At 42.0% G+C, this 23523-nt stretch overlaps 1 protein-coding gene across 3 annotated transcripts in view; it reads right to left on the bottom strand.

Moving 5' to 3' along the window:
- Positions 1–23523, bottom strand: part of LOC149191873 (protein TRANSPARENT TESTA 9-like) — a 488249-nt gene that overhangs the window by 230494 nt on the left and 234232 nt on the right. The window lies entirely within an intron of this gene.

The raw sequence follows: 23523 nt of genomic DNA, 5'->3' as shown, positions 1-23523 counted from the left end.
TAAACTGATAAACTCGATCCCAAAATTTGGCAATCAATACACAATCATTTTCTCTTATATTTTGTGGGGTTTTTTATCCGGATTGGATCATTTTATTATTTGTCATCCATCTCGATGCTTATAGAGTGGAAAATAGGAGGTACCAGCTCACAAGACCATTTTTACCAGCACGTCCCAATTTGGTGATTGGGGTTTAAAATCTTCCAAAGACAGTTTGAGGTATTTAATGATATTTTTTGCAATGTTGCAAACATCATCATTAGGATAAAATCAGCAAGGATCTGGAAAACCAAAAAACTGTAAAAATCAAGAAAATATTGGTAAAAATCGGCAAACATCGGCAAAATTAAGATACCACCAAAATATCAGCAAAAATAGGCAAACATCTGCTACACCAAAAAAATCGCAATTTCATGATGTTTTTGCGATAAAATCAAGATCTTTACAACACTAGTTTTTTGAGGTCCAAAAACTCTCGCTTGCGCCTACTATCGCTCAAATTGTACAGGTATGGTGCGACAACAACTCAGGGCGGGGGTTGTCATTCTAATCCCCGCCCACTCCATTCTAGTTGTCTCCCGACAACAGGCTATCAAGGGTAGTCCCTATGGAATATGAAGATGAAGGGCAAGTTGCCAACCAAGAAGTCTGGGAGACACGGTTGAATGGCCTAACCACTTGGTTGATTTTAGCAAGTTATGAGATTAGATTGAACTATTAATGAGACCAGTGCCTAATGGAGTCAACCACTTGCTTTATATCAATTAAGGACCAAATGACTGAATGAACAACCACTGCTTAAATGCTTAACTATCCTATATTCTCTATGGATCCTATGAACTAGGTGAAATGCACGAATCTTGGTTTATTAATATTATATGTCTAACTAAGTGTATCCCTTGATCTTTATCTATATTGAGCCTAGTCTCTATAATAAGTGGCAGAGAGAAGTCAAGGTGAAGCAAGCAAGGGCATAGTTAACGATCCCTTTCCTTGAAATCTAACATACCCGGGTGCCTCTGGCGCTGCAGAGACTGTGGATCTAACAACTGCAAAGTCACCATATTTAAATACTAGAGAGCCTAGACTTCTCTAGCAAAGCAAAGATGAAAGGGTGTTCTTATCTCTCTATAACCCAATCTTATGCTTGGAGGTAAATTATTAATGCACGGTAATTCTAGGATGCTAATGCAAGATTATTGAGTGCTTCTAAAGGTGAGATTGTTTAAAGTTCCTTTAAGTACTTAATTATGATTGATCTTAAGTTATGACAATAAGTACTCAACAATGGTAAATCAAGGACAATCCCAAGCACAAGAATATGTGTCAAGTTTATAAGTGCCAACAAGATACAAGATATATCCACAATACAATTGCTCAATAATCACAAGATATATGCTCTTAAAGAAAAGATCACCAATATGCCAAAAATCAACAATAAATTTCAACTTTGAGCATGAACCATAAGTCTAATGGCTATTAGAGGACTTATCCACTTAGAACAATTAGCCAATGATTCTAATTTCTTAACCAAAAGAGATTATTAATGTTCTTTAGAAAAATACAAGCTTTCCAAGTTATATCAACAAGATTTCACAATGCCAATTAGGATAATTAGATTTCCAACAAGACGAGATTGCTCAAGAGATTGATGACTTTAGCAATTTAAATTATGACAATAAATTACCGCAATGCCAATTAGATACCCATTCAATTGCTAATGTGAAGAACCAAGATTTTTCCAATATGCTCAATTCCAAAAAGATGATCACATCAGTTAACACCAACTTAAGCAATAGAAACCATCCAACAAGAGATTAGTGGATTAATGTCAAGTGCTTTAGAGAGTGAGCTTGTTAGTGCACAATTTGGATTATGGAACTCATAAAACATGAGAATGTTAGCATTCTTCAGTGTTAAAAACATCGGTATCGGTAAAATATCAGCGAAGATCCTGAAAACATCTTATCGGCAATAATATCAGCAAACATAAAAAATCAAAATTTTCAGATTTTTAAACATTAGCCGATATTTTCAAAATATGGCAATATTTAGCCTATATTTTGAAAATATCATGATATTTAGCGGAGATTTTCAAAATATCGTGATATTTACCTATCGAAATATCATTTGCCTGAAAATATTGCAATATTTGCAATATTTCGCGAAATATCACTGATATTATCAACACTAGTATTCTTATCCAATGTTACCAATCCTAACGATCGTCTTCCCTACATCAGACAATGTAAACAAATACTTTTCACACTGAGCAACTATTATCAATGGAGCATGATCAATTATACACTTTACACTACTTATGTTCCAATGATGAGCAACAAGTGAATTTTATGACAACAGTAGATTTCTTGTACCAAAAAGCCCAAAACAGTGCCAAAATTATCAATTCCTCTTTGACCTAGATGAGAACACTTAAAATAGAAAGAAAGCAATGAGAAGAAGTTTATGCCACTGTTTATATCAGATCTTATGATGCCTCTTTTAGACAGTGGATAGTCACCAAAAAATTTATGAAACAAGTAAAGACATCCCTGCCCAATTTCTCCAATGATTAGTCAATGAATTTAGACTACTTGTCAACGATTTTTTAAAGCTCTTTAGTGAAAATTTTACCACTGTTATGTAGATTATTAATGCTGCTAGTAAACAGTAAAGAGAAGACAGGTCTCGAGGGAAAACCACTTGGGCTCAAGGCCTAGAAGATGACTAGAAGCCTTTGTCCAGAGTTCTCCAAGGGAGAGCCTACCTGCAACCATAAAAACTTACCAAGTTTGCTGCAAAACACCAAATGTTAGCTTCAGCAATCAAATGATAACCCACAGTGACAGAGATAAGGAAAAAGGATGGCTAGGATAGGGCAGCAAGCCTCTTAGAGGCTGCGGCTAAGGGAGAGGGCTGCCAAGGGCTAGACAGAGGCTAAGAGAGGCCACCAAGGCCTGCCACAAACCCTCCAAGAGCTGCGGCCTAGGGCACTCAGTCCCTTGGGACTGCGGCTCAAAGAAATGGCCTCCAAGAGGCCTGCAGCACCCACTTAGAGGCCACAGCAGAGGATGAAGGAGAGGCTGAGAGGCCTAGGAGCCACAAAAGAGGGGATAGGGCAGCAGAGGAGGAATAGAAGGTCATTAAATCCTGCGTCCAGGCCTAAAAGGCCCAAGGAAACCCGTGTCAAGGTAAGGAGGAGGCAGCGGAAGGATAAGGAAGGAGAAAAGAGGGTCATGGAGGGCAGAGGAGGCTGCGGCAGAGGAGGAGGGTAGCAGGGAAAGAGGCTTTACAGCTTGCTGCAAGAAGGGATAAGGGTGTCGAGGAGGAATAGAAGGGGAGACAGCTAATGAAGAAGGCCTTAAGGCCAACGACCAGGCCTATGGGCCCCACGTAATGGCTTCAAGGCCAAAAATGGCCAGCAGCTAGGGTTTGGAGAGCAAACCAAGGTTGCAGCCACGCTAGAGGGTGGACGTTGGGCTTAGAGGCCCAAAAAAAAATTGAAACCCTTGCCAAAACTTTATTTGCTTTAGATATTCAAGTTTATCCAATTTCACCGCAAAATTTTTTATGTTGGCCCTGCAAAAATTCTAGAGACTAGATTTTACCCTCAAGGGCCTAGATCTAGCTCAAACCCTAGCAAATCTTCCTGAAGCTCCCTTGCACAAATGAAAATGAAAATAAAAATACCCAAAACCCCAATATATACAAAAATTTAAAATATGACCCCAACTAGCTACAAAACAAGGGTTAGAAAAATTTACAAATGTACAAAAATTCTACAAAAATAATTTAAAAATATATTTACAAATGTACAATTTATGTGAAAATAAAGTATTTTTGAGAAGTAATTTTTGTAAATGATGAATAAGACCAGTTTACCTGCAAACTCTATATATTTCTTCAAGCAAACTTGTTAGACATATGGAGAATTAGATTACCTAAGATAGACCCAAAATCTAGCAATAGAATGTTCTTATCACCACCGAATGAATAAACAAGTTTATAAAAAATTTAAGCACAATATAGGAAAGCCCTTAACCAGCACATACCACAGATCATCAGACAAAGAACACCATGAACTAAACCACAGAGTCTTTTATTATGATATTTCAAACGTTCCTATCATATCAGTGGAACAAACCCAGCGTTACAAAATTACATAGACTAGAGTCAGAGAGTTCATCATGACTTGAGAAGCAAATGGCCTCTAATTTATAGATAAATGCTCCAAGTGGAAAATAACAGCTAGCTGGCTTGAACCCCATCAAAGCAATCTCGACCATTGATAAATACTTAATCCTCTTTTAATCTTTGTCGTCGAAAATATTTGTTTTTGAGGAATTTTCGAATTTCTCTTAAAAACCATTTTTTATTAATCTAAAAATAAATATTTCGGATTAATTTCCTCAAAATTTTGACTCTGACTTAACCACCAAGGTCCAAGGGCTCAATTTTTCATAAAATATCCATTTTTGCCTTGGTGGGGGCCTCCAAAAATTAACTTCTTTTTGACCCACGAACTATTTGGTCTTTTTCCACTTGGATAAAATAATTTCTCTAGAATTTATTTTTTGACTCTAAATTAATTAATTTTCTAGCTTAGGATTTAATTTTATTTTACCAAAAAATTAATTAATTGACATTTGAGGGGATTAATTATTTTTCCACCCTGTAATACTTTAGCCATGGTGTCTGATTGCGAAGGAACATGCACTAAAATATTTTTACATCGGATAATTACAAATTCAACCCTCAAAGGGGGAACACCCATTCATTATAGACCCTCAAATAATTACCCAATTTTGTGACACAATATGATCTAGTAGACCAAGTGATATGTAATCAAATAATTCAGCCAAATAGCTTAAATTATTCCCAAATCACATTTACAATAGACTCAACTAAAAACACTAGGACTCACCTAAGACTTGGTTAAAAAATTCCACCTTAGCTTTGGGGTTTAAACTGAAGGGGAAAACTTTGTCAATTATCCGTGTTTAAAAACACACATAATTCAATGAGACAAAGAACCTTCTAGGTTGAAATTAGTCGCCAAAATCATAGGCTTACCTAGGTTGTTACAAATTTAAATAGTCATACTAGCATCATTTACATTATAATTTGCAGAAATTGGGTTTACAATAAAATGATAACTAGTTGGCTGACGATTCTGAACTTTGAAAAAATTTGTACAACTACTTTGTTGGACTTTTGACAAAATAGGTGCAACATCTGGCTCCATATGGGGACACGTTGCTTCATCGAAGTGACGTGAGAATCCAGAATCCTATATCTAAGAAAACATAAGTCCATCAAATAGATATCCGCTCATAATCAAAATCATCATGCATATATAGAATATCTGCTAGAATAGAAAAACCTACTCTAACAAACTGAAATGTAAAGACATAAAACATAAGTGTATAAAAAGAAAACTAACTAATGATATATGCTAAGTCACAGGACACGTCCTCCAAGGTACCGTGTCTCGTATTTTACGTGTCGGACACGAAAACGGCCCTAAAAGGTGTCGAAAACGTTTTTCATCGTGTCCTGTAAAATGTAAAACGTATTCGTCGGTTTTCACCGTGTCCTGCATCTGGAAAACACGTATTCCGTTGATAGAAAACGTTGCCTGCGTAAGTTGCAATTTTTTTTGAAAGAAACAAATAATTTTTGAGTGGGGCAGCTTAATGATCAAGTCTAGGCCCTAGTATTGATATGCTATTCATGGTAATGTTAAATTCTTAAAGTAAAAGTGACATTCTCCTTAATCTTCATTTTCATCCTTTTACTTAAATTTTTAACATTACCATGAAATGACTCAGGATGTTTGAGAGTGGTTTCGGCCTCATTGGATTTCATATGGAGAAAGTAGAATTTTAGATTTCATTCAAAATGTGGCAGACTTATTAATTTTTCAGGATTTCAGGATTGGGAGATTGTAATGTTTCCAGGTGACACCACCTGCCCGGGTTACCCCTGCCACCAGTAGAGGACGTGGTCTACCTCCTATAGCTCCTACTTCTAGTTCTTCAGCTTCTAGAGCATAGCAAACTCCACTGCCAACTCCCCCAGCACCAACATCTACATCTAAAGGGAAAGGGAAAGCTGTGCCATTTTCTCACAAGAGGGGCAGAGGAAATCAATAGGATTAGACTTAGTTATTTTCTTATGTGCTTGTAAGTTGTACATGAACAATGAACATTGAATATTCAAAAATCAAGACCAAGCATATCACATTCTAATTTCTAAATAGTAAATTTTGATTCTATTTATTTTTTTAAAGTGAACTATGAACTTTGAGAAGTAATTATATTTTAATTGGATTAGATAAGCTGCAACATGCAATTTAATATGGATAAAAAACTATATTTCGGTATATATATATATATATATATAAAACGTGCCCCCCGTGTCCTGTTTCCAGGTCGCTATGTTTCGTATTGAATACGCGTATTTACGTGTCCTCCGTGTCTCGTGTCATGTGACTTAGGATATATGTAATATTCCTAATTAGCCATGGCTAATTGGAATATTCGATTTTGCTCAATTTTGCCTTCTATAGTTATTTATAAATAAAAAGGTGAGGAAAGGGGGACATAACTCACTTTTTGAATAAAGTCACTCCCTAGTAGCACAACGTTGTAACTTAAAAGGGGAGCCAAGGGGGCCAAAAGACCACGTAGAGAAGGGGGCACACGTAGACACTTGGAGGGACTACGCAGATGGAGAAGGAGCACGTGGCAAGAGAGAGGCTACATTGGAGGAGGTGGGCCTTAAGGTTTTGAGAGAGGCCAACGCTATAAAGGAGAGAGGAGCCTCCTCATTTTGGCATTGGATTATGTTGCATTTGAGCTAGTCACTTCGACTTAGAGCACGCTGGCTGTTTAGCCTGTCTGCAACACTGTTTAGTGCATCGAGTGTCTCCGTTCAAAGATCTCACCCTTAGCCCCGGGGGACTTCAAGTGCCTGCTCGGGCAAGGTAGTTTCATCATTATTTTGCAGGAGGAGCGATTTCTAGAGTTGAGGAGGAACTGAGCATTTTGATGACTGCGCAGTTTTGAGAGGGGAGGACGCAGTCTCTTTTGGTAGGAGCTCCAGATTGGGTTTATGTGGAGGATTTGAGCTTGGAAATTGAGCAAGGGATCAGCCCTTGCATATTGGAGGATTTTGGCAGAGTCTCGGGTAGAGTTTGGAGGATTCTCTTCAGGGGTAGCGCAGAGCCTTGAAGGATAGCGTAGATCCTCAAGGGGGTGATTTTCGGAGCACAGCTATTTTAGGAAAGCTTTCTGGGCTTTTCTGGGTTTATTGAGCAGAGGTTGATTCTAGAGTTTCGGCATTTTCTGAGAAGGGGAACAGCCCCAAATCCTCACTTGATTCTAGCATTAGCAGCAGCACAGCTGTTCTCCAGCAGCTTGGACACAGTTCAGAGAGAGGCCATTTCCTTACCATTCTGAGTGTATTTCTTCACTTGCCTTGTGCATGTCGAGGTGCTATCTTTCTGATCACCTCTTGTACTCTTTCCATTACTCAGTATAATAAAATGGCTTAGCATTTCTCTCTACATTTCTCGAATATCTGCTTATATTCCATGTATACATTATTGTATGTTGCACTACTATTATTTTTTTTTATCTCTTTGAGCTCCCCGGCTACTATACCACTTGTGTGTTTTTCTCCTATACTCTTAGACAGAGTCTGGAAAGGGCCAGGTAATCTCCAGATCTCGTCCTCTTTTCAGAGGCGACATATCTGGTAAACGCCCTCCTAGTCCATCTCTGGTTGGAGTTTGCTTGTGTTTGTAGGATATCTCTGATAAGGGATATTACAATATAAATGAAAGAGAGTAGGGTTAGAGATATTATACAAAGATGTCCCATGGCATCACATGTCATCCCTGTGTATACTGAGCATCTGCCGACTCTCAAGTAGCTTTGTAGGTTTCTTTTCAAATGTGCCATGTTGAATTCTAGAGAGACTGGTTTTTGACTTCTCTGATCATCATGTTGCTCCTGGCCATCAGACCTCTTCTTTCTTCTCTTATTTCTTTTACCTCTTTTACCAATGGGCAACTGGGATGTTCCTTTTTCTGGTGTTCCTTATGGCATGGTTAGGATGGATTTTCAAAGTTGGGGCAAGACATGTCACAGGTGTAGGCCGACGTCATCAGCGGGCCCAGGGTTTTTTGGAGGGGTTTTGAGGAGTTTTTATGAGGTCCAATGGCCTTCATTTGGCATATTCCATCACCTGCACAGTTTTCCTTTTGTTCTATTGCATTTCGACAACTTTCAAAAAACCAAGTTATTAATGGGCCTCACTGAATTAATTATGCTTAAGGTGGCATTTCGGGACAAATACTTGGCAGAACACCTTAGTGTAATAGTTCATTGGAACCATAACGATAAGATCTATAGGATGGGATGGTTAGAAGTGAGTTTCAATGGCCTGAGGCGGCATGATGGCCAATTTACCATTTTCCAACATTAAAAAGATATTTTTATTAAAATAAAAAGAGGGAAATGTGCACTCAACGATTAAAATAATAACAAAATGGGAGGTTCTAGAGGGGTCCATCAGATCTATAAAAAGAGGAGGAGGCCATTACAAGATATCTTGGATTGTTGATATTTTATCTTGAGGAGGTTTGGAGAACTTAGTTCCTAGCTTCTATAGCCCCAAGATGAAAACCCCCGTGTTTGCTATTTGGTGTTGGACAAAAACCCAACACTCTTGAGAGATTTCACCCAGAAATCTCATGGTGCTTCAGTGGATATTTTGGAGAGCAGATTGGCAGTAGCAGCGATCTGCAGTGCAGTGGGGGTCGATAGAGCTCCCATTTGGGCGATAATTTTAGTTACAGTTTGGAGACTGGATTAGCATTGCAACAAAATATTTGGAGGTCTTCTCAACTATTATTTTGGCATGTAACCTTTTCCCCGTAATAAAATAAAGTTGTGTTCCTTGTTGCAACATTATTGGTTGTTTCATATGTTGTTGAATTTTCTGGTGATTTTCTGTTAAATGGGCAAAATTTTTATATGAAGAATTGTGGTTCCAGAAATTGGTAAATTTTTCTATTTGGTACATTACAGTGGTATCAGAGCTCATAGTCTTGGCTTAGCCTGTGGAAGCAGTTTTAGTCTATGACACCAGAGGATAAGCAAAACGTCACTTACAGGATGTACAGGTATAGAAGCAAAGAGAGGCAGCTACAAATTACTCTTGGCCCAGTAACTGTTGAGCCGGTGTTGAAATTTCTAAGTCTAACCCGTTATAAATTCTTCCTGCACTATCTGGTTTATTTCACCAACTTGTTTATTTCTTAACAAGTTATTTAACCACATAAATACTGAAAATAAACACAAATGCAGTCTCAACCATCTATAGATCATCAATTGAAAATAACAGACAAACACACAAGGGACACCGTTATTTTTGGACAATCGTCCCCAGAGAAAACCCAACTTGGGAAAACCAGTGCAGCAGTTCTGAGGGTTTTATTATTAAGCAGCATTCTTGAGTACAACTAGGGTGCCAAACTAGCTCACTCAACAGAGAAATCAATCTGGTAGTAATACCTCTCTTCGGAAGCAGATATTCAACAAATCTACTCCACGAAAATCTCTCTGAAGCTTCTCTAAGGCTCTGCGTCAGCCATTTTGGATTATGCATCACTCAGAAGCCCTCTATGTCAGCCTTCTGCTGCTCTGCGTTGGCTCTCTAGCCTTCTGCGTCACCCACGCAAGCTCTGCTAGCCTCTATGCAACCACTTTGGCCCTCTGCGTGGCTCCTACGTAGCCTCTTCTACCTCTGTGCTGGTCCTTCAGCACTATCTCTGCCTCTCCGCGATGCACTCAATGCCCCTCGCTACAACTCTGATCACTTGTTCGATTTCTCTCAGCAAACCCCGCTATAGAAAATCGAATTGACTGATCAATCTTGGTGTATCTCCAACTAACCCTCAAGCCTCCTCTTATAATTTTTCTGTTGAGTCTTCAATGACCGAGATTAAATCTCTAATCAACGGATAAGATTAGATTTGGCTTGATCTATGTCATTTAGAACCTTCTCACCCAGTTTTATATTAATACCCATTAATATTTTTATTTTACTAAGTTTAGACTTAGGAATCCATTAGAAATATTAATTATTTTAATATCTCTCTAACTGGGTGGAATTTTCCCCAAACCATTTCTTGGTCTTGGAGATCTCATGTGTTTTAGCCTCTCTACCAACTTTCATTGCTAGATCACATCCGATGCTACCCCAAATCAACAGCTGGAAGTTGAGAGGTCAGACATGCGGGAAAATGGAGGAGACAAGGTGAGTAAAGAAGAGGAGTTTGCCTAACACCTCTTGAAGGCCATCAATGATCTGTCTAAGGGCATTAAGGAGCTGAAGCAGCAAAACTACACCAACAACAAGGGCAAGGGAATTCAGGGGAAATTCATCTGGGTGAGGTTTCAAGTACTTTGCACCACCATGCAACGAATACACCCAACGTACTGCTTATTTCTAGCACACCACCCAGGTCCACCATCCGCACATTTTTATCATCCGGTGCTAGAGGGCCACAAGGGCAGGAGGAGGCTACACGCTTGGCACCGACTTACAATGCACTGTGGGGAGATTATTTCTCCCAACTTTTGATGGCTCACCCAAGAGCTCAATCAGGGCATGGGTTGAGAAGCTAAATGTCTACTTCCAACTCAATCAGATGATAGAGGTGGAGGCAATTAAAATTTCCATATTGCACTTAGAGGGGGAAGCCCATGACCCGTGGTTCCAAGGGTTGACCACAATGGGGCACGCGGAAGTTACAACCTATGAGGATTTCACTCAGAGGGTGTTGGAGCGCTTTGAGAGGAGAGACCCAAAGGAACGCTTCAGAGAACTAACATGGCTCAAGCATATAGGGAGTGTCGAGGCTTATATCTCAGAGTTTCTAAGATTATCAGTGACGGTGCCCGATTTATCAGAGGCCAGGAGGGTTTTCATGTTCCTAGAGGGGCTAGTAGAGTCGCTGAGGAGTTTGGTGAGGTCCAATAGGCCCACCACTTTACAGGACGCAGTTGGGAGAGCTCGAGACTTGCAGGATGCTCTACCCAAGACCAAAACACAGATACCGCCCAGACAGGTGTTCCAACAGAGGGGGAGAGACACTAGGGCTCCACCACCGAGAGCCAACCAGGGGCGTGGACAGTTGGATGAGGAGACCAGGAGAGACCTCCAGAGGAGGAAGCTATGCTTCACCTGTCAGGAACCTTGGGCACCAGGCCATAGATGCACAGCAGGCAAGGCCCATTACATTGAGGTTTTCTCTGACAATGACCAAGAGGATGACGTAGAGTTGGAGATAGGCGGAGATGACAGCGTGACACATGTGGAGAGGGGACCACCACCACCACCATTATGGGGAGCCCCTTTCGCACCAGCAAGAGGGGTCCTTGCATCCTTACGTGGGGTACCCAAATTTCTTATGTTGAGGATCAGAGCCATAGTGCAGGGACAATGTGTCTCAATTTTGGTGGGCAGTGGGGCCACCCACAATTTCATCGATGCACAGATGGTTCAAAGGAGGGTATCACGGCCGAGGAGTTTGAGGGATTCTCAGTCCTTCTGTCGGGGGACAAGACCATGCAGTGTACACGATATGTTCCCAGTGCCCACTTTCACAGTGACCATGGTGAACTATTCAGTGACGGATCATTTCTTCGTGGTGGATGTCTCAGACACCAATGTGGTGGATGGGTGTCCAGTGGCTCTTTTCTCTTGGTCGAGTCACTACCGCTTGGAGGAAGTTGGAGATGGAGTTTACAAGGTCGGATGGAAAATTAGTTGGTCTTTGGGGCATGCATTCTTACCCTCCACAGACAATTTCAGCGCACAAGATGGAAGCTGACCTGAGGCATGGTGACATTGAATGGGTGGTTTAGGGTCACCACACCCTAACATGCCCTGACATACAGGCCATCCTAAACATGTACCCGGTAGTGTTTTGGGACATACCACCAAGGCAGACCCTTGATCGGGGGTTTAAGCACACGATTGAGCTAAATTCGGGGGTACATGCAGTTATTACCACTCCACAAAAACATCCCAAGGCCTACAAGGATGACATTGAGCAAACCATTCAGGAGCTGCTGGCACTTGGGCACATTAGGCCTAGCTCTAGCCCCTTCGCTTCATCAGTTGTCCTAGTGAAGAAGGATGGGACGTTACGCATGTGAATAGATTACCAAGCACTCAACAAAAAGACCATGAAGAACCGCAACCCCATTCCACACATAGATGAGCTGATGGATGAGCTAAGAGGAGCCAAGTACTTCTCCAAGATAAAATTGTGTTTGGGGTGCCACCAGTTCCGATTGAGGGATCAAGATGTCCCCAAGATGGACTTCAAACATCACTATGGGCACTTCGAGTTTTTGGTTATGCCTTTCAAGATAACCAATGCACCAGCCACTTTCCAGTCCTGCATGAACCATGTGTTTCGCGGGCAGTTGCAGAAGTTTGTACTGGTATTCTTTAACGACACTCTAATCTGTAGCAGGACCTGGGAGGAGCATTTACAGCACTTGAAGGTGGTGTTGTGTATTTTAGAGGAGCAACAGTTCTACGCCAAGTTGTCTAAGTGTGAGTTCGGGTTGACAGAGATGCTCTATTTGGGGCATATTATTGGAGAGAATGGTATGAGGGTGCATGAGGAGCAGATTAGGGCCATCCGGGATTGGCCAGTACCCCGAAATGTGACTAAGTTAAGGGGCTTCGTGGGCATATGCACCTATTATAGGAAGTTTGTAAAGGGCTTCTCACAGTTAGAAGCTCCCCTCATGAATTTGACTAAGAAGGGAGCCTTCACATGGACAGATAGGGCACAGGCAACAATTGAACACCTCGAGGAGGTGATGAGCAATTGTTCGATATTAGCCCTCCGCGATTTCACTCGCCCATACACGTTGGAGTATGATGCACCAAGTGAAGGCGTTGGTGCAGTTTTCTCACAGGATGGCCATCCCATCACTTTTGAGAGTAGAAACTCCTTTCACATGAGAGGTCATATTCCATCTACGACAAGGATATGTTGTCCATTATGGATGCATTGGCCAAATTCCTGCTTAGTGGGCAACAGGTTTAGAGTGAAGGCTGACCACAACGGTCTTCGCCACTTTTTGGGCCAAAAGGACCTCAATGACAAGCAATAGAAGTGGGTGAGCAAATTCCAATGTGGTGGCAGACGCCCTTTCCAGGAGGCCCGCAACATTTTCCCTCATGAGCATTTGTCATGATTGGAAAGCACAGCTGCTGGCGGAGTTCTCCAAGGATCGTCAGGCGTGTGAGATCTTGGAGGGCACTTATGGGGATGAGCATTACTGCGTAATGGCAAATGTTATTTATTACAAGGGGCGCATCTATTTGATTCCTGATTCTCAATTGAAGGAGAAAATCCTCCACTTGGCCCATGATTCTCCATTGTCAGGACACTAGGGGTTCCTGAAGACTTACTGGACAGTTAGGGAGTGTTTCTCGTCGAAAAGCATCAAGGTGGATGTGTTGAAGCATGTATAGGAGTGCAAGGCTTGCCAGGGGAAAAAGGGGGAGTTGACTCATCCAGCAGGGTCATTGCAACCGCTCCCTATTCCGGAAGGGAAATGGGAGAGCATCTCAATGGACTTCATCACAGGCCTCCCAATGGTGTAGTGTCGTGATTGCATCTATGTGGTGGTGGACAAATTGACGAAGTATACCCACTTCCTCGCTATACCCACCAGGTACTCTGCTTTGCAAGTTGCAGAGTTGTTCTTCAGGGAGGTTTTCCGATTACATGGTCTTCCCAAGACCATAGTGAGTGACAAGGACAGTCGCTTCATGGGGGCTTTTTGGAAGGATCTTTTCAGGCTAGTGGGCACAGAGCTTACACCTAGCACTAGTTACCACCCCCAGACCGACAGGTACACTGAGACCATCAACAAGTGGCTGGAGTGTTACTTGTGGAACTACGTGACAGGGCAGCAACAAACATGGGTGAGATGGCTACACTTGGGCGAGTATTGCTACAATACTACCTAACACATGTCTATTAGTATGTCACCTTTCCGCACTTTGTACGGTTATGATGCTTTATCTTTTGCTACCATTATCTTTAGAGACAGTCGGGCTCCAAGGGCCAAACATTGGATCCAAGAGAGCCAGGACATTTGCAAGGCTCTCAAGCATAACTTACAAACAGGACAAAACCAACAAAAGATGTATGCAGACAAGCATCGAGTTCAGAGACACTTTGATGTGGGGGACCTATTCTTTTCGCACCTCCATCCCTACAAGTAGTCCACACTGAAGCAAACAGGGGCCGAGAAGCTACAACCATGATTTTATGGGCCTTTCCGAGTCACCAAGAGGGTCGGTGAGGTGGCCTACGAGTTAGAACTTCTGCCAGGGAGTCGAGTGCACAATGTCTTCCATGTGTCATGCCTTATAAAGGTACTGGGCCAGTAGGTGACAGTAGTTCCAGAGCTACCTCCATTAGATGATGATGGGCATCCGATTTTAGAGCCTGAGGCCATCTTAGACAGCAGGGAAAGGAGGTTGAGGAGCAGGGTCATCAGGGAGTTTTTGATCTGGTGGAAGAACCTACCAGAGGAGGATGCCACTTGGGAGGGTGAGCAGATTCTTCAACATCCAGCATTGCAGTTGCTTGGGGACAACCAACATTTTGGCGGGGAGGACTGTGATATTCTCACTTAGCAATATTGCTAAGGAAAATATCAATTTTGTCATTTTTGTCCAATTTTGGATTACTACTAAGGAAAAGTGGGTTGTGGGACCCCTCTTAAAAGTTTTGAGCTAAATTAAGTGCCCAACATAGGAGAAAAGAAGAAATGAAATGGTTAGTGGATGGTGGGGGCCACCCCAAGGAAGGAATACGCACCCCTCTTGGTACTATGCACTCTTGGAGGGAAAGAGAGTGGGAAAATTGAAGAATGAGCCCCACATGGAGAAATTGGAGGCATAATGACAAAACAGGAGGAAGCACTAATTTTGGCGCATCTTGGATCATTTGAACATTCACCCTTGACTACCACGCTTGAGCTGAGTGCCAAGTCTACATGTGATGTTGAGCACACGAGATTTTCAAGCGAGAATCTCACCCTACCTTCGATGGATTTCGAGTGCCAGACCTAGGAGGTGTCTTGCATCATTTCAGATCTGACCAGGGAGCTTGCCAAGTGAATTCATGGAGCTAGAAAGCAGGTGGGACACAACAGGGAAATACACAGTCATTGGGGGAGCTAGTTGTGGGGTTGTGATTTGTTGGGTTTCTGGAGCAATCCAAGGGCCATCATCTGCTGAAGATTTGGAGAGTTTCCAGAGCTCCATTTTGGGGAGAGTTGGCCGGGCCAAGCATTCATCAGCAAGGACTGCATGGGCCTGCACAATAGTAATTTATGCCACACGTGGAGCATTGGGAGGAAGAGTATTTTGGAGCTGAGACTTGCGGGGGAATTCTGAAAGGGGATTTACTGAATGTTTCAACCATTTTGGGGACCTTTAGCAGTGACATCTACAGGTGGGTTGAAATACCCAACAACTAGAGGAGCTACGAAAAATTGGGCCTAAATTCCGGGGTCAGCATTTGGCTAAACCCTTTTTGGGTTTTGGTGGGTTATTGGAGGAGAAACCGTGGTTAATTTCCCATAATTTTCTGAGCACCAGAAGAGGGTAAAATCAACCATTCTTTCCAGCCAGCAGTTCAGTTTTCTGGGGGGATCAATGCAGAGTTATTGAGGGGTCACCCATTTAGCCATTGCGGCAGTTGATTTCATCATTTATGATTTTAAAGCTTGCCTTGAGGCAAGCCCAAGTGCACATATTCCAACTTCCATTGTACCCCATACGTTATAATAAAATGGCTCTGATCAGCGTATTTTTTGGCTTATTTCATGGTGTCTAATTTCTGTGGAATTGTGGATATTTTTGCTATGTATGCTTTCTTTATCATTGTAAATTTTCCTTAGGGATATTATAGTGGTGATGATAATAATGTGGCCAATGTAGACTTTTTGTCTTCATCTTGAAACTGTTCGGATGAAAAATCTTAGGCATGCCTAGCTCTATTCTGGATATATTATGTCAAAGGTGATACATAAGTACCACAACCAATGTGATTAACCTGATATTACTCAATTTCTTTTCCAATCACAGTAGTGTCAGTTAACCTGCTTTCAACAGGACATCTCTTTGCAACACGACGGGAATTGTCCCAGTGTGTTGAAAAGTGTAACTGTAATATTCCTAGTTAGCCATGGCTAATTGAAATATTCGATTTTGCTCAATTTTGCCTTCTATAGCTATTTATAAATAAAAAGGTGAGGGGAGACGGACATACTCACTTCATGAATAAAGACACTCCCTAGTAGCACAACGTCGTAACTTAAAAGGTGAGCCAAGGGGGGCCAAAGAACCACGTAGAGGAGGGGCCCACGTAGACACTTGGAGTGACTACGTAGATGGTGAAGAACACGTGGCAAGAGGAAAGCTACATTGGAGGAGGTGAGCCTTGGGATTGAGAGAGGCCAACGCTATAAAGGAGAGAGGAGCCTCCTCACTTTGGCATTCGATTATGTGCATTTGAGGTAGTCACTTCGACTTAGAGCACGCTGGCTATTTAGCTAGTCTGCAGCACTGTTTAGAGCATTGAGTGTCTCCGTTCGGAGATCTCACCCTTAGCCCCGAGGGACTTCAAGTGCCTGCTTGGGCAAGGTATTTCCATCACTATTGTTGCAATAGTTTCATCAGCATTTTGGCAGGAGGATTGAGAATCTTGGATGACTGCACAGTCTTGAGAGGGATGACGCAGTTCTTTCTGGCAGGAGTTCTGGATAGAGGTTTTGCAGGGGGATTTGCGCTGGGAGGTTGAGCAGGGGATTAGCCCTTGCATATTGGAGGATTTTGGCTGAGTTTCAGGCAAATATGTGATGGGTTTATTTCAGTGGCAGTGCAGAGCCTTGAGGGATTGTGTGGGTCCTCAAGGGGGCGATTTCCGGGGGTCGGCCGTTTCAGAAAAGCTTCCTGGGTTTTTCTGGGCTTCTTGAGTAGAATCTGATTCCAAAGTTTCAGCATTTTCTGAGGAGGGGAACAACCCCAAATCATCATTTGATTTCCAGCAGCAGCACAGCAGTTCTGCAACAGCTTGGACGCAGTTCAGAGAGAGGTCATTCCTTTGTTATGTTGAGTGTATTTCTTCACTTGCCTTGTGTAAGTCGAGGTGCCATCTTTCTAGTCACCTCCTATACTCATTCTATTACTAAGTACAATAAAATGGCTTAGCATTTCTCTCTGCATTTCTTGAGTATCTACTTATATCTCATGGTTATGTTGTTATATGTTGCACCATTGTTATTTTCATCACTTTGAGCTTCCTGGTTATTATATCATTTATACGTATTTGGTTGAAGTTTACTAGGGTTTGGGGAATATCTCAGAAATGGGATACTACAGTGGTATCAAAGCATAGATCTGGCTCAGCATGTGGAGCTGCAATCTATGACACCAGGGGAAAAGCCCTACATCTGTTATAGAGGTAGGAGATACAGAGACTCTAGGCGTAGGTTGGAGAACACCTACGGAGAGGGAGACTGTGTTCCGGTGGTGGACGCAGGATAGGAGGAACCTGTGGTGGACGCAGGACGGGAGGAGCCTGTGGTGGACGCAGAGCAAGAGAATCCGATGGTAGATGATGACAGGAAGAGATTTGCGGACATGCTCCTCAAATCAATACAGGATCTGTTGAGGCAGATTGAGGTAATGGGGCAGAGATTCACAGCAGTAGAGGCTAGACAGCATGAGAGCCCATGGGTTTTCTAGGTTGGTGAGGGATCAGGTGCATCCCACCATTTGCCAGAGCAGCATGATACTACTCAGCAGGTGGCCTCACATGCCCCTACACGCTCTACCATGCCCACTTTCTTAGGAGCAGACACGAGGGCTAGAGCCCAGTAGGAGGCAGAGCCCGGTCATATGGGCGATTATTTTGCAGAATACCAAGCCTATGGGCAAGAGTTCAGGGAGGCTCTCTCATTTAGAGACTTTGTTCATCTCCAGCGGGATAGTAGACCCCGCGACCATCACAGAGGGTACCAGCATTATCATGATGGTGACACCCACCGTGCAGCTAGTAGATTCCACTTGCCCATGTTTGATGGTTCATCAAACAGTTCGACAAAGTCTTGGGTGGAGAAGATGGACATTTACTTCCAGGTTAACCAGATGTTGGAGACAGAGGCCATCAAAGTGACGACATATGCCAAGTTCACCAGGAGATTGATGGAGAGGTTTGACCGGAGGGATCCGAAACAACACTTTGTGGAGCTGACGAGGCTCAAATAGACTCAGAGCCCAGAGACCTACATTGCAGACTTTTTGAGGGTTTCAGTGATCGTGCCAGATCTATCCACGGCACCAAGGATCTACATGTATGTTGAGGGTGTTAGCGCTTGAAATTTCACCTCAGGCTGAGAAAGGTAAACCTCAAGGCTACATCAAACCATTCAGCCTCGTAGCTAGCCCTACGGGGCAGGAGAAGGCTCTCTCCGGTCAATCTCGGTAGATCTTCAATGGGATGAGATGACCAACATGGTAACATTGATATTAGGCTAGTAAACTGATTAAAAAGGTTGATTTGGGGTTTTTAGGGTTTTTGGTGGCAATTTGAGGAATTGCAATTTTGGGTGCGGGGATTTGACACAGTTTCTGCAGGGGGTTCTTTGGGGCGAGGTAGGAGACAATATTGATGCCTTAGATTGAGATGGATGATCAGGAATGAAGGATGAGGAGCTAAAGAGAGCAAACAATGACTTTGAATTCCCTTTAGACAGTAGAAAACATTGAAATTAAACAAATTTAAAAGCAGAGCATGGCTAGCATGAATTCATACTTTAACACTTCATTTGTTTAATGTGCAGCAGTAAAGAAAGGAAATGAATCACATAACAAAGCTTACAAGAACATTGAGAAACACACCATCAACACATGAGTCCACAAGAATCCCAAAGATGACTGCAAAACCCTGGTCTTCCTTAGCCAAAAATTGCAGAGATACAGTGAAATATATACAATGATAGCTTCTCCCTCAAGAGTCCAACCTTCCAACGCCTAAAAATGATTAAGAAAATACATAATATAGGCAAGCCAACCTCTTCCCTGGCCTCTAGGGGTCGAGCTCATCCTTCTAGGAGCTGTTTCAACTAATTCTAAACTGAGCACTAAAATCTAGGCAGTCAAAACAACTTGCCTCTATAAGCTAGGAAACCAATTCATTCATTAAATATTTACCCTTGACATGAATGAATCTTCTAGAAGTGTTAAACAAGAGTAAAAGTGTCTTAGAGTTACAATAATTACATCAAATATAATCATCTTCAACCCCAAAAAGTCAAACCAAGTCAAATTGTGCTTTTCCGAGCTGTACAGTGAAATCTGGCAAAGTCTGCTCAACCGGTCGCGCCCCCCTGCTCAACGGGTCGCGCGCCTTTGGAGCGATGTTTGAGGCACTTCCCGATGTCAGAATCAAGTGCAGGATAGCTCGTTGGAAAGGTATTTGAGTCTACTTTCCAACCCAACTGGAATTTTGCAATTTGGAGTTCATTTGCCCTGTCAAAAATCAATTCTCCCAAGACAGCTTTCTGCAGTTCAAAAAAGTGGCAGAAAGTCAAATTTTTCATGTATTTTGACCTTCCGGAGGCCCAAAACTCCATAAAAACTCAAGTCCATCGATAGGCATATGTAATTTTGCATGACAAATCTAGAAATGCTGAGTTTTTGCAAAAAGGAGTTGCCATGACAAAGGGTCTCACCGGGGGTGAGACCCGTTGAGGAGCCAAAACCTGTAAATTTCCAAAAAATGCCAAAATTACCCAAAATTCTCAAAAAATTTTGGGATTTGTGCTGTGGCTGAGCTAGTGAGTGCCATGATCTTTGAGGGATGCCTCAGCCAAGATACGGAGTGGATTGGTCTTCTTCCTCCGCCTAAGAGCCTCGGACAACCTCCTTTGGAACATTTTCATTTTGGCCTTGCATACATGCATCCTTGCCCAATAGTGATTCTTCATGTTTCTCAGCAGCTTTTTCTCTTGGTTGGCCTTAGCCAACAGCCTCTCCAAGCGGGCATTCTCCTGGATGAGCATAGACTCTCGGTCAGCAGGCAATGGATCACCGGGTCTTCTACGGTTCAAGACTCGGTCGCTACGAATCCTCCATAGCTCATCAAGTGCTTTCTCCTCCTCCAATTGTTTGTTCCGCTGCTCCAGGTAAGTGATAGTCCATTGGGCACCCTCAAGTCTCCTCTGCAAAACATCATTTTCAGCCCTGAGATGCTGAATGATCTCCTTCGCCTCTTGGCTAGGAGAACTGGCCTCAAGATCAATCACCGGACCCTCATGAATGATGATATACTCAGCTGAATGGTGACATGGACCAACATTTTGACAACTTTAGAAGGAGTTAAGGCAAACCCTAGACCTAATGCCTAGTGACCAAATTTTGCTTGAAAACTCTTTGAAATGACAAAATTTGACTTGGATACTCTGAGACCACTTTGTAAGATCATATTTGATCACTGGAGGAAGGCTGGGAAGACTTACACTAACATTGGCTCCAATGGGGATGGTAGCTCCTTGGAGGTGCCAAGAACCTTAGACCTTTGGGAGAGCAGACCAGTGCTTGCAACCATTGGGCGATGGAGTCATTATTTACACCTTTGACACAAAACTTTGACACATTTATTGAATGAAAACTTGACTGAAAACTGACTGAAACTTAACTGAAGCTTGACTCAAACCGACTCGATGGCAAACTGAAATAACTTGAAAAAACTCACTCAATAGACCAAACACAAATGACTCATGACTGACTTAACTAAAACAAGAGAAGGGCAGCAGTCCATCAAGATGTGAAATCATGATGACAACCACCGATGTTTCTTACAAGACTATATACATCAAACTATATCAAAATGCCAATGCAACCAATCAAGCAGATGCCTTCTTGATTGATTCTCCTGATTAGATCTTCTGGTCAACAATACAAACCTATCACTGGGCATCCAAAAACATAGTTGACCATATTCTCCTTCATCACTAAATACTGCAATAAACACTATCACTGCTGGCTGCAACAAATCTACCATTGGATCCTGGAAAACATGAAGACTTGACATTGCCACCTCCTGCTGAAAGAACAAGGTATCCTTTGCTTCAAATTCTGATATGCCTTCATCATGTGCTTCGGAAAGAGTATGTTCCTGGTCCTCAAAAAATTCTGAACAAGTAGATGAGCAGATCTCCTCTTGAAATAACATTTCAAAACATGAGACATATGAGGAAGAATCTGAAATGGAATCATGAATGATCTGATATTTTGTAGTTTGAATACATGGTAAGTCATCCTCATATGATATGATAGCCAGATTCTCATTATATTCATCAATCATAAGAGAAGAAACCTCAGATGGTCCTTGAAGCACAAGATGATCATTTATATCGTCTACCACAAATTCATGCAGAAAAACTTTTTCACATGCTTGAGCAAAGATCTCACCTTGTTGTTCATGAGCTGACTGAATGACCTCCTCATGAAGATCTAGTTTCGGTGAGGTGGGAGCACTTAGATTTGTAACTTCGTTTTCTTCATGCCAACTAATCGCAACAGTCGAGTTCTTCTTTATAGGATTCAACACAAGGTATTCTTGGTCACCATGATCTGAATTTTGATCTGAAATAGCTGAGTTGACTACATTACATTCTAAAATTGAATCTTGGCTACCCTGCACGCTGTCTTCTTCTGTGGGCAGATCTGAAACAAGCTCTTCTCTTTCATCAATTACAGCCATATGGCCATCTTCAACCTGCTGATCTTGACAAGTATCCTCCAAGATTTTTATGTGCTGCTGAAACGGCTTTTCATACAGGGCTTCCATGATCTCTTCATCCATGAAATTATCATCTTCATAAAACTTCTCAAGGCTTTCAATAAAACTATAGGCATGCTTGCAACAGTCTTGAACTAAATTCAATGATGGATAAGAGTCCTTATAACTTTCAAAGAACATAGCATGAAAATCCTTTAAACAGTAAATACAAGCAGGTGGCAAACTTTCATACCATGATTGGGCTTTACCTTCCGGAGTGGCCAAGAATATCTTCATCAAGCAATCTTCAGGAAAATCCACCTTCAACTTGCGAATATGCATAGGAAATCTAACTAGATGTAAAGCAGCATCCTTCTTACCATCATCATTAAATATAGGCAGATTCCTTGACCAATCTACCTTTGGAATTTTATTTGGAAAACCGGGGATGTGATCTCGGCTCAGGGGAGCGTATCTTCTTGCAATCCGATCCATCTTGAAAATCTCAAAGCCACTGATCTTTCTGCAGTGAAGTCACCATGAAGCATTGATCTCTGGATTTTTCAGTGAAGGAGTCGCCAGTGAATGATTTCAGCCTTTCAAGTGTCTGATCGTTGTCCACTATCAACAATCAGATCTGAACTTGATACATGTACTGGGGTAAAATGCAAATGAAGTGTTGTATTCACAAGCTCACGGAGATGGACTGAAGCAGCGTTTATCTACTTCCGCTAATGCAAAGCAAAAGCGTTTCGAAGGCTACCTGGCATAACTTCAGGCTCCGTCTAAGACTTATGAAACAAACACATCAATGAGCAAACGATTAATTTGTTCTCCCCAGTATGGTCGCCAATATGTTAGCACTTGAAATTTCACCTCAGGCTGAGAAAGGTAAACCTCAAGGCTACATCAAACCATTTAGCCTCGTAGCTAGCCCTACGGGGCAGGAGAAGGCTCTCTCCGGTCAATCTCAGTAGATCTTCAATGGGATGAGATGACCAACATGGTAACACTGATATTAGGCTAGTAAACAGATTAAAAAGGTTGATTTGGGGTTTTTAGGGTTTTTGGTGGCAATTTGAGGAATTGTAATTTTGGGTGCGGGGATTTGACACAGTTTCTGCAGGGGGTTCTTTGGGGCGAGGTAGGAGACAGTATTGATGCCTTAGATTGAGATGGATGATCAGGAATGAAGGATGAGGAGCTAAAGAGACCAAACAATGACTTTGAATTCCCTTTAGACAGTAGAAAACATTGAAATTAAACAAATTTAAAAGCAAAGCATGGCTAGCATGAATTCATACTTTAACACTTCATTTGTTTAATGTGCAGCAGTAAAGAAAGGAAATGAATCACATAACAAAGCTTACAAGAACATTGAGAAACACACCATCAACACATGAGTCCACAAGAATCCCAAAGATGACTGCAAAACCCTGGTCTTCCTTAGCCAAAAATTGCAGAGATATAGTGAAATATATACAATGATAGCTTCTCCCTCAAGAGTCCAACCTTCCAACGCCTAAAAATGATTAAGAAAATACATAATATAGGCAAGCCAACCTCTTCCCTGGCCTCTAGGGGTCGAGCTCATCCTTCTAGGAGTTGTTTCA

The sequence above is a fragment of the Pinus tabuliformis genome, chromosome 2_2 (genome assembly GCF_031772625.1).
Source record: "Pinus tabuliformis cultivar Carrire ecotype Pingquan chromosome 2_2, CPIR1, whole genome shotgun sequence".
NCBI lineage: Eukaryota > Viridiplantae > Streptophyta > Pinopsida > Pinales > Pinaceae > Pinus > Pinus tabuliformis.
This window is presented reverse-complemented; position numbering and strand designations above follow the sequence as displayed.